The 12,636-nt window shown below is 35.4% G+C and overlaps 1 long non-coding RNA gene across 1 annotated transcript in view; it reads right to left on the reverse strand.

Annotated features, from left to right (window-relative positions):
* Positions 1-4,196: 4,196 nt before the first annotated feature.
* Positions 4,197-12,636, reverse strand: part of LOC135208979 (uncharacterized) — a 31,093-nt gene continuing 22,653 nt past the window's right edge. Inside the window, exons 3-5 of the long non-coding RNA XR_010313268.1 lie at positions 8,677-8,792; positions 6,865-6,973; positions 4,197-5,630 (exon numbers count right to left, since the gene is read on the reverse strand). This is a non-coding gene — a long non-coding RNA (uncharacterized LOC135208979). The remainder of the gene's footprint in view (positions 5,631-6,864; positions 6,974-8,676; positions 8,793-12,636) is intronic.

Genomic DNA, 12,636 nt, shown 5'->3' on the forward strand with positions numbered 1-12,636 from the left:
AGTGCAGGAGGGGAGGCTGAGATGGTATGGACACCTGTTGAGGAGAGATGAGGACCACGCTGGGAGACATACTATGGGAGTGGAGGTGCAAGAAGAAGAAAGAGAGGGAGACCAAGAAAGAGATGGAAGGACTGTGTGAGAGGAGATTTACATGAGAAGGGAATTGATGAGGCAGAAGTGCAAGATAGAAATAGATGGAAACGGCTCATCCGAAACGGCGACCCCAATATAAAATGGGAAAAAGCTGGGAAGAAGAAGAAGAAGAAGAAATAGTGATATCATATGATTTTTTTCATGTGTTAATCGATTGCAGGCCCTTGTACTTGATCATATGAACCTTAGTGTGTTAGTTCTTAACAGGAAAAAGTAATTAACCTCAAAAGTGGTTTTTTAAGTATCGACGAAGGCTGGAAGTATCAAACAAAGTAATTTAGTATCTTTTATTATTTAGATTACATTACATATCGCTTATGTCAGTATTAACTGTGATTCCAGTTAGAACGTTCCCCTATAGTTGCAGAAGTATAGGATTAAAGGGTAGAAAAAGGTCTTGACTGGCGTCACTGTTCAGGAGACAATGGTAGTTATTTATACCAAATTTCGCTTTTACTATTCAAGGGAAAATTATCTGGCAGGAAAATTCTTTATTTTCTTTTTAACCTCGACTGATGTAATTTTAGTTTAAGGATGAATTTTTAAGGTGTAGGCCTAAAATTAGCGTCATTTAGATAAGGTGTATGGAAATGTTAAGGTGATACGATACATGATGTAGTTGGTGTTGATTTAAAATTTAACCATATTGGTAAAATGCTGATTTATAAGGATGTAATATTACTATTGAGTATAGTGTTGAAATAAGCTTAATCACAATAGTACTATGTAACTTGAAAACAGGCCTTATGGGTGTGATTTACGAGCTGTAACTAGTACCAGAGGCTTAAGTAACCATCAGTGAAATCATTAGACTAACCTCTAGTGAAAAGCTTTGTAGATTCAATATTTAATTTATTACGAATGGTAAAACTTACATCCCTAGGGAACTTATAATTTCCTAATAAGTGTTGTCATAAGTTAGTTTAGTTTTCACTCAGTTTTGAGTCAGTTTCGTGTCATAATTGTTTGGAAACCTCAGTTTTAGTTACTAGAATAAGTCATGGTACGAGTGCATATTCCTAAACAGCGTTACTTATGTAAAAAGTTAATGCACTTGATTCACCATTCCTTGAAGTTAAGTAAGGAGGAATACTTTCAAAATACTGGTTATAGTGAAACATGAATGAAGTATGATCCAAGCTTTTAAAAAAATATAAACTTGCTACGAAAGGTATAACTTTTTAATATATTAAAACAATTTTTATCACAAGGTATGTTTGTTTGTATGTTGTTTTTACGTTGCATGGAATCAGTGGTTATTCAGCAACGGGGCCAACGGCTTTACGTGACTTCCAAACCACGTCGAGAGTGAACTTCTATCACGAGAAATACACATCTCTCACTCCTCAATGGAATGGCCGAGAATCAAACCCGCGACCACCGAGGTGGGACCCCAACACCATAACAACCACGCCACTGAAGCGTGTTCACAAGGTATGTGTCAAACGGTGTAAACTTAAGATCTTCGAAAGAGTGTTGCTTTTAAATAAGTAATGATATTTAGTGAATTATTTTATCCAGTAATCAACTCTAAGGTCCCTTTGTATTAGTAATTTGACAGCAATTATATATTTTCCAGTATATTAAATCATGGTTGTCATAAGTAATATTCCTGATACAACCTATTTTATACAACCATGACTGGTAACTGAACGTATTTTAATTCGTAAATCTAATAGTTATCTGTATAGTTACTTAATTTCATTATAAACATTTTAAAGACTTTCATTTACGTAAAACCAAACCATATAAAAATCCACCTGTTTTCTACAACGTATTTCACATATTTCAATTTGTAATTTTGACAGCCGAGTTTTCCAAAGGTTACAAAAATTTCCAACCAGTTTATGAGTTCCATAAACTTCAGTGTTTTATGTTAGTGTTATAGATTGACCGAGTAAGCTGCATTTGTTACGTTCGTATCAGAACTAACTTTCGTCGTTTTTACAGATATGCAGGAGACTGAGAACCATTGGAACCCAAAGTAAATTATACTGCCTCTAAATTGGAGTACATTGACCACTGGATTCAGGTAAAAGTTAAGTATTAAGTCTTAAATTATTGGCCATTCAAGTGTAGCTTATTCCTCAGCTCAAAACTATATTTTTCCATATGAAATATTTGGAAAATGTACACCCTACAGAAATGGTAAAGTGGCATTTTGTTCATTTATGGTAATCTGTTCAACAGATGGATGCTAGCTTATAATTTTATTACTTCAAATATTTCTCAAAAGTTCCCTGTGGCTTTGTTTCAAGTCGATAAGTTTTACCTTTGAGTGTTGGTCTGCATTTGCAGTATCTAAATTCCATCTGTTCTTTAAATTCTTACCGTGATTGTCTTAATATCCTTCTCCTTCCAGTGTCTAGTTATTACAACCTGATTTAACTAAATTTTTGTATGGTTTTGGAGGTCAGTCCTTCATGTGTTAAGCCCCTAGTTTTCTAGGACACTGCTTGCAACTATTTAAACTACTTTTTTAATGTCTAGGTTTTTAGCCAACACTGAATTTTCTTTATTTATAAACTGGATACTGAAAGTAGTCTGTTCCTGGTGATGCTTGCTTTGCACTTTAGATTATCAGCCTAGAGGTGGTTTCCTCTCTTCAGAGGCTTTAAATCATAATTTTATCATAGGCCTTGTCGCTAGAGATGCAACATTTCTCCAGAAAGCTATTACCTTTTTCAGTTTAGTGATAGTTACACAAACCATATGGTATTTGTTTTGAAGTCCCCATGCACTTTGTTTGTGCTGGTGGTTTCGACTTTTCATGCTTTAGTAGCTCTCTTCTGGTTACTGGTCTAGAATCAGGACTTATTGCAACTAAGCTTACTGGTCATAAGGAAATTAGATTCTGATTCTCACCCTTATGTTCCACTAGATCCAGTCGAGTTATTGGGGTGGGAGACATTTTCCTGCTGTTTCAGAAGGAAAAAATTTATTTAGAAGAGAAAGGTACCACTCTTATATGCCAATTGTGTTGCAACTAGTTACTTTAAGACTTGGCTCAAAGGGTCATCTTGCTATTCCTATCAAGGCATTTGGCTGATCTCCCTATTATGATTTAAACCCCCTTCAATGATTTAAACTCACTTCAACATTCTTCATCTGGGATTTGACTCCATTGTCATGCTGATGTTGCTTCTTAAAACTTGCTACTTAAGTCTTCACTTTGCTTGTGAATACTGTGTGAAAGTTTGAATGGTAACCAACTCTTCAAGGTGACACCACCTCAACATTTAAGCTGAACTTCCACTCTTGTAAGATGCATTTAAGCCAGAAAAGTCTTGTCTCGTCTCACCAAGTTTGTATTGCTCAATAAGGGTATCTTCTTATTCATCACAAATGCCAGAATCAAAGCATTTCGGTTTCCTCCTTGATCTATTATTATACCACCTGCAATTAGTTATCAGAGGATGCATAATAAATTAAAATGGAATGGAAAGTACGCATACTATTCTTGTGTAAATGTGTAAACAAGATTTTTTAAAAGTTTAGATCTTACTTTTCTAGACTTTCAAATGTTTTTATTTAAAGTTGAAAATTCGATGAAATGCATAAAAATACAATGTTTCCATATTTGTCAAGTTCATTACTCAAAGCTAAAACCATTTTCAGCTCCATTTGAGAATTTGACTTCACTTAATTTTAATTTGTTTCTTTATTAAAATCTTTATTTGCTGCTTTACTTATTGAAATTTAGGTTTGATTCTTTACATTATTAAAGTTTACTTATGTTTTACAGGGTACATCTTTCAGTAACTGAAAGGCTGTAGGGGTCTGTAGGGGTATATACAAAGGCGTCAACCCTGAAGAAAGGTATTTGGAGGATATGCTACAAAGATCTATTTGAGAGCACTTTGCCTCCGACTAAACGTTTGCTACAAAAGTCTGTGGAGGACAAGTTGCTATGAAGATTTGTGCAAGGGAAGCTCCTGAGAGAACAGTTAATTTCTACCACAGAAATGCTATGAAGGTTTGCGTAAAAGAAACAAAGGCAAGCTGCCATAGTGCAAGGGAAGACCTACATCAAAACTGCTGTAAAGCTCTGCATCATTTTTTATTTAGGTCTTGCCTTACACATCATGGTAGTTTTACCTTTAGAGATATGTCTTGCACAGACCCTCGTAATGTATCTTGTGGCCAATGTTCTCTCTAGCATTAATCTCAGAACAATTTACTGTTCTCAGAATCTTCCCTTGCCCTATCTTCTTTGACTTGTACTTAAATGAAAATTAGTCTGTTGTTTAGGATTTTTTCATTTAGCCTGTTGTTTAGGACTTTCTGAGTTGAGAAACACCAGAACAAGCAATGAATGTTTCAGATAACGAAGAAATTAGACACCTGTACTGAGAGTATAAATAAAGCATGGAGTATAAATAAATGAACGTATGTTACCTAGTAATTTTTAATAACCATTCCATGTGAAGAGTATTTAATTTCCCTTATTCCATATTCTCTCCTACATTGGGCATTTCATGACAAAAGAATATCCTCATAGCTGATATCATGTCATGGCCCAAAAGATTTTAAATTTTAGGGAATTTCTGAGGGCAGAACATAATAGTCCAGAAAAGTGCTTCACAATTTAACTAGGCAACCAGGGTGATTGTAGGAAAAGGTCTGTACAACTAAATAAAATACTTAATGGAGTACGTAAATTGAAGAATTAGTTGAGTACCTAAATGGTCTGAACTATGAGGTAGGTACGTGAGCAGGTTATAAAAAGTTAAGGAATTGATCTGATAGCTAGTGTTACATCTATTATGTAACAACTAGCAGTTGATCTTCAGCTTTCCATAAACCTGGTATTACTTTGCATGGGTCTAAGTAATAACATTTTGACAGAATAAAGTTAAAGAATTGACTGGCTTGTAAGTTACATTATATATTATGTAACACCAGATATCAGTTCAATTAAATTTTCACAACCTGCTAACGTATCTACCTCTTGACTTCAGACCACCTATATATATTCCTCTGCATCTCTTCATATTCCAGGCAACAAGTAGTTTACAGTTGTACAGGACTTCCTCCTATAAAAATTACTCTGGTCACTGCCTATAAATTATGGAGCATTTTCCTGGATGTTCATGCATATTCTGTCCTCATGAAACTCCCTGTTATTTAATCTTTGGGTCTTGATGAATCGCCAACTCTGTAGAAGACGTCATTCTTGCAGCATAGGTAGTCTTTCCATTATGGGCTACATTTCCAGCTTCAGCAATATCCCGGCATATTTCCTGTAATCTTGTGCACGTTTTTTCCTCCTGTAATTTAGTCATGGTATCTTGAAATATTTTCAGGTCTGCGAAAGACTTCATTCCTGTGCCTATCCATGCAGAACTGGGTTTAGAGCATTTCCGACCTCATCAATGTCCTTGTATGTTCAGTTTCTTGACAAGATTTTAACTAACTTTCCATGCCATTTGGAGGACTCCATTCTTATACCGTTCCATGAAGAAAACCGTGTATTCCTAGAAGAGATGACATATATGTAATTACTACAGCAGAAAAAAAAGCTTCCCACAAAAAAAAATCTTTTGAAATCAATCTGGATTACCTACAACTAATTATGGGTGCATCTCAAGAAACACATTTGATCCTAAACACACCACTACTAACAAGCAAAGAATTAAGACAAAAGTATTCCATTTAGAACACCAAATGGTTGAAAGGAACAGAAGCAACGCAAGGCAAAAGGCTACAAGGCCTACGGAACTGGTGAATAAACAGACACTGCAAATATCCTTGTGCTGCCTACACTGCAACAACTGAGAGCACCATCCCCAAGGAGGACGCAATTAAATAAAAATGGAGAAATTTCTTAAAAATGGATCATAAAATTTAAAAACTCTACCAAAAGATTTAGCGTGAAAATGTGGCAAATTAACAGCATACAGAAATCCCTAAAACACTTGATAAAATATTTGTTTTAACCATAAGACAGGCTTGTAAACTTAGTTGACTAAGTCACAAACTAGTTACAAACATCCTACACATTTTACATTGATGTTTTACTGTACCTCCAATCATATTCTCTTTCTCCCATCTTCCTTTCCAACCTCTCCTAACAATTAATTGTTTTTCATCAACCTTAAGGATCTTGTGCAGTAAAATACATTTTTAACCATTCCTTTTCTTTTACATATAAATATTTTTTTTTATTCTTGAAATAATGATATAGAACACTTTTTTTCATTCAATACCTTATTAAAACTGGTTGAGAAAATATGCAAAACACAAGAGCTTATGGGAGATAAGTTTTAAATAAATGCAAGTACAACACAATTCCTTCTCATTATATATATATTAAAACTCACATTAGGTTCATGATGAAACAGTTTTTATTAAAATAATACCTTATTCTAAGATGAATGCTTACATCAAAATTAAATACCTTATGTCAAATATCGGTCAACTTTAAATGTAATGACAAGATGAGTCCGATATAATTGAATACAATTCTCTGCTAAGATTAATGAAATCCCCTACTTTACAGAATGAAAAAATCTATCTTAGTACCTAATGTACTTTTTTAAAAGTGCATTAGCTCACTAGCATACCAGTTGCACTATGTACAGTACGAATATAAGGTGTGTAAACTGGGTAATATATCTTTTTTTCTAATTACCTGTTGTAAAATTGACCTACAATGTTGAATAGTTAATTTTCCAGGACAAATTCCACATCCAAAATCTGTAAACTCACCTTTGATTTACATTCATTGTTTGACTGAAATTTCTCCTACAATATTAGTTAAGGCAGATGTTATCCAAAGCAGTTTTTGAAACTACCAAGTTGTTGTGATGTCTCCTTTCTGAAAGAGGGGAAATTAACATTAAGGCAAATCTTCAATTGCACAAATTATATGGCATTTCATAAGCTAATAAATAAATGAATACAAGTCCTACAGAAAAAAAATGAAAAATTTTAATCTTGTTCAAAATTTACCTAGAAGGGGTATCTATTACACATTGATAATTGATAATCTACTACAAAATGCTGATAGCTACCAAATTCCTAAAACAACCACACCAAAATGTTTGGAAAATCCTACACAGATCTCTCATTGTCTAAGTCTAATGACCTATTTTTGGCTAACAATCTGGCTTTCACAAGGTCATGGGAGTTTGTATATAATTCCACCAATTTCCAGAGCTTCCTAACTGGAGACCTGTGGTTGCCGACTCTCTCAGGAGAGATTTAGCTAAAATTAGACCATATTACCCAATGCAATATGGGGATTGACCTGAACTGTATCAAAACTCAAAAGTAAAAACATAAGTTATTTGGGAACACAAATTTCTTGACTTTTCTTAAATATATCTAAGTAAGCAGCAACCTTACATGCCTGACATAGAACCCCCTAACTATATTTCTAATGGCTGTTACCATTAGTATCAAATTGCAGAGAGAGAGAGAGAGAGAGAGAGAGAGAGAGAGAGAGAGAGAGAGAGAGATTTACATTGACATATCTATTTGTAAAAGTTGAATTATAGTTGTATTGATATAATAATGATAATTTTGATAAACCTGTTGTTTTACTGCATCCAATTATAGTGCACGTATTATTGCCATAATATTGTTTTACAAAATATGAGCAAAGCATCCATGTGCCACTTGCATTCTGGTTCCGTTTACATCTTAAAATGTTAAAATCATCGCCCGATTGCATTTTACTGCCATCAAGCTATATATTAAAATTGACTTCATTGATATGGAATTATTACTTGAATAGGCTGTTTATTACGACATGCCACTAATATATAAAATAAAAATAGTTTTTATTACTTTTCTCCTCAATTTATTTCATAATTTGAATCTTTTCGTGTATGTTGGTGGTTATCACCCTGAGGCCATAAGCCAGCCTACAGATAAACATCACTTTGGTCCCGTCCACACGGTCGAGCTTTGGTCGACGAACTTTGTCCGATGTGACGTCAGAAGCGGAGAAACAGCGGGAAAAGTCAGAACTTTACCGCAGTTTCTCTGCTTCTGACGTCACATCGAACAAAGTTCGTCGAGCAAAGCTTGGCCTTAGAATGCTAGGTTTGATTTTTAGAAAAGTCGTTGTAGGATGACCTCCAATTTTTAGGGGTGAATTTTAGGATTTAAAGGTCGTCTGATAGTGGAACGATATGGTACCTCATATAAAAAAAATGCTCAATAAATGTTCAAAAGTAAATACGAGGATAAAATCACATAACAGGATGAGTCTGATTATACTTGAAAATAGTGTGCAAAGGTTAACAGAATGTAGAATTAGGCCAAGCACTGAGACCTATGAGGTTAAGAAAGTCTCCAACTTCACAAAAACACATTGTGACCTTACTGCTAGTTTAAAAGTGCTTTAACCTACTCACATCCGAGTTCCGCTGTGTACAGCATGAATATGAGCTATGAAAACTCTGGTAATATCTTTAGGAATTTTATAAAATTTTAAAACCTAGTATAACTTTGAATATTAATTTTCCCAAGGAAAATATTACTTATTACTATCTCCAAAATTTGTAAACTCACCTTTAATTTCCATTCACTATTTGAATGACATTTCTCCAACTAACATATTGTTCTAAGCAGACGTTATCCAGTGCACCTTTTAAAACTGCTGTCTATGCTGCAGTGATGTCTCTTATCTGAAAGAGGGAATTCACAATAAATATTAAATAAAATGTCTTCAATTATGCAAGCTGTATGCTAATTTTGTAAGGTAATATATAAATGAATATAACTACATTACAAAATAAAAAACTGAAACTAGTTGTTAATCTTGTCAAAAATTTAATAGGTGCAGAGAAACCAGTTGTTAATCCTGAGTAAAAATTTAACAAAAAGGTGTAGTTTTTACACGTGTCGGAGAATTGATAATGACACCCCATTACACAACTGGTGAGCATTTACAAATTTCTAATGCAACCACATCTGAATTTTTGGAAAGTCTGTAAGAAGACATCTCTAGGTCTTAGATTAAAATAATCACCTCTTTTTCATTTACAATGTGGCTTTAACAAGGTCCAGGAGTTTGTGTAGCTTACACTTCCATCAAGCGTTTTTGTAAAATTTGCTGAATCTCTCAGGAGAGAGAAAGCTAAAATTAGTGTGAAGTACCAAATGCAGCATGGGGATTAAGCTGAACTATCAAGACCCAAAGATAAACTCTACAACAGATAAACCAGTAACCTTACATGCGAGTCGCTTTTATTTTAATGGCAAAAATAAAAGGCAAACCAACAGGAAACACTTATAAATGTAAACACCCAGTAACTTACCATTATTTCACTCTTAAAATATATGTGTGTCTATTATAAGTTAGAAAATTATGAATGTAATTTCTCTACATTTCTTTGGGTCCATTTTTGAGAAGACTGAAGTACAAACTAAAGAGATTCAACTCAAAAACATTTTCCAGTTCAGACCATATGAAAACATGAAAACAATAAGGATGAAACGTTAATATTAATCAAGATGTCTTAAAGATATTAATTCCTACCATTTTCTAATAAAAACAGTAGCAAAAAAAATGTTACAAGTAATTCCTACTTGGTGATTAAAAAACCTACACGTAGGTTTTTCATTACACATGATGGCTTAAGCCTGTTACAACCCATAGGTTAAAGGAAGAAAGGTTCTACAGTAGTTCTGAGAGGCAATTGCTATTAGACAGCTTAATTAAATGGAGTAAGTTAAGCATGGGGAATCCTGATGATGTTAGAACACTGCAAGCTAACTATCTATCTGAACTGGAATGTACAATTTTGGCCTAAAGCCAAACACTGGAACCTACGAAGTCATTCAGCATTAAAATTAATGTTTTATCAATTGATAAGCGAGGGTGGAAAGCACGGTGGAAAAAAGAGAATCTGAACAGAGGTACTGTAATAGTAATGAAAGAGTTGCAGCCAGGGGCCAAAGGGATGCTACAAGAACTTCAAGTAATGCCTACAGTACACCACTTGAAATGCACTGACGTCACTAAGTACCTCCTTATGTGGAATATCCCCTTGAGTACCCAGCTCCATAGGATACAGCATTTCTCTGTTGCCAAATAAGACAACAGTATCTCTGACATACAATTAGGGCTGTTGTGCCACAAACATACGGCTTGTTTGGTAAGAATCTCCTTTGGCAGGTGGTGATCTTTTGAAAGGTTATGTCATGACAATGCACCCCCTTGTGAAGCAGAAAGACAAATTGAGAGTAAAAAGGTTTTACAAGTGTATGAGGAGCAAAACCTAACAGATGCACTATGAAATATCTGTTAGGAGAAGGTGAAAGGTTAAATGGAAGAGAGAGAGAATATGAACACCTAGAAGGTGGAAGGTAAAATGGAAGAGAGAATATGAACAGAGGTACAGTAGAAGGCCTGGAAGAGGTTGCAGCTAGGGGCCAAAGGACACTGCAGAGAACCTAAAGAAATGCATACAGTGCACTGCACGAGATGCACTGATGGTGCTAACACCCCCATGGGACTTTCAAACTGGTATGCCATGACAATGCATACTGTTCTGAAGCACAATGCTCAAAGAAGGCAGTGCTTACATCTTATTTCTCTTGACAGTAGATTAGAGAGCAAAAATGAACCAAAGCAAACCCCCAATGATTCTTTGCACCACGGTATTTGAACTTTAAATAATGAGATGAGTACATTATCCAACCTGATACTAACCTTAAGATTTACATTAGAAATGTGAAATGTCTCTCTGACATACTAGGATGTTGGGGGGGGGGGGGGGCGGGGGGGGAGTGGGGGGGGGGGGGGGGGGGGGGGGGGTGTTTGTTCGACTTTGACAGCAACCTTAAACTAATATATATGAAACTTTTTGCCTTTCAAAATCTGTAATAAGGAAAACTGCGTAACCAACTCCAAAACAATTCTCACTCTCACGAGCAAACTTACAGTGACTTGACAATTTTGCCGCAGAGATGCTCTAACCGGGCACCATTCGACCAAAAAACTTGCTGCCATCCCTGAAAGATTTTTTATCATGAGTATGATGTAAATGTAGTTAACCAAGTTTTTTTTTTTTGTTACATAAATTTATTTTTTGAAAACAATGGACTAAATCATTAAAGTATAACAAATCAAGTGAAAATAAAACAAAACCATGTGTAAAGCTCTTTCTTCTTCTATATGATTTTGAATCGAATTTTTGAGTATGAAAAAATGTCATTAGCACAAATATTAAAACATACTACAAAAAAAAAAAATTACAAATGAACGAGAATTAAGGTTATTTGCAGATCATTCAGAGGACCATTTACGTTTCCCTGAATATGTTAGGGTAAAACTAAATTAATAAAATAGCTGTATATTTTTACTTGCGAACTAATGTAGAAAGCAGGGTCACGTTGATCTGGCATAGGATACCCCTTAACTGTACTAAGCGCTTCAAAAGGACATACAACCTAACCAGCCACCTCCCATTATCTAACGTAGCCTCAGATGCTACGCCTTTAACTCAAAAATCCAAGTTCCCCTTCCCTCCCCAAAAAGTAAGACTTCACTGCTCTTAGCCTGTCTGCACACTACCCTTGGTCAAACTGAAGACTACAACTATGACCCTCTAATTCAGTAAATACGTACCAGTTTACATGCAAAATAGTGCATGTTTAGTACAAGCCCCCTGGGGATAAATATGAAATATAAAACCAGAGAAGTTATATCAAAAACATAAACCGAAGACATAAACATACTAAATAAAGCAAAAGTCAGTAAACACTGCATCGGCAATCGGCAGGAAATAGGCCATAGTAGTAGTCTTAAATTTTAAACCAACCTTCACTTTTTCACGTATCGTGTTTGCTACCCTATACTTACGATGCGAAGTTTTCTTTTATAGACTAGGTATGGGCATAAGCATAGGCTATAGTAGCCTCTTTCCCTTTGCCTGTCATGCTGGTCCATGCTCCACATATAATGGTCTCCAAATACAGTTGGTTTATGAAGGATTGATTAATTTACTTAGTCCACACAACGATACTAGGCTCTAGTATCCAACAACAATATTACAACACTGAAAATTTCCATGTTTACTTGTTCATACCCATTCCTCCACAGGTCTAGACTACAAAATCTGCTAACCAAGTATGTACCCACACTACGATAAGAGCGAATAGTAGGTAAGAGGTTAGGGCTGCAGTAGAGTAAGCAGGCATACCTGTAGTAGACATTTCAGAGGTAGCTAGGGTAAATCACCAAAGCCCCGGCGACATAGCAGCCACCTCTCTCGGAACGTGGCCAGTTCCCAAAAAAAGTGCTTGAATCATCCCATTATTTCATCATTTAGGAGAAAACACTTTATTTCCAGGGAGCGTTGAGGTTTCAGTGTGCTGCCTGGATGGGCTCATGGCAGCGAAATTAATTCAAGTACTTTTACGCTAATAGCCTACCTATGGCCAAACCAAACTTACCTTCAAACACAGACGAGTCCTAACCTGGCCAAAGGGACTTTGCTCTCCTCCCTGGACCCCAAAAGTAAC

Source organism: Macrobrachium nipponense, chromosome 37 (genome assembly GCF_015104395.2).
Source record: "Macrobrachium nipponense isolate FS-2020 chromosome 37, ASM1510439v2, whole genome shotgun sequence".
NCBI lineage: Eukaryota > Metazoa > Arthropoda > Malacostraca > Decapoda > Palaemonidae > Macrobrachium > Macrobrachium nipponense.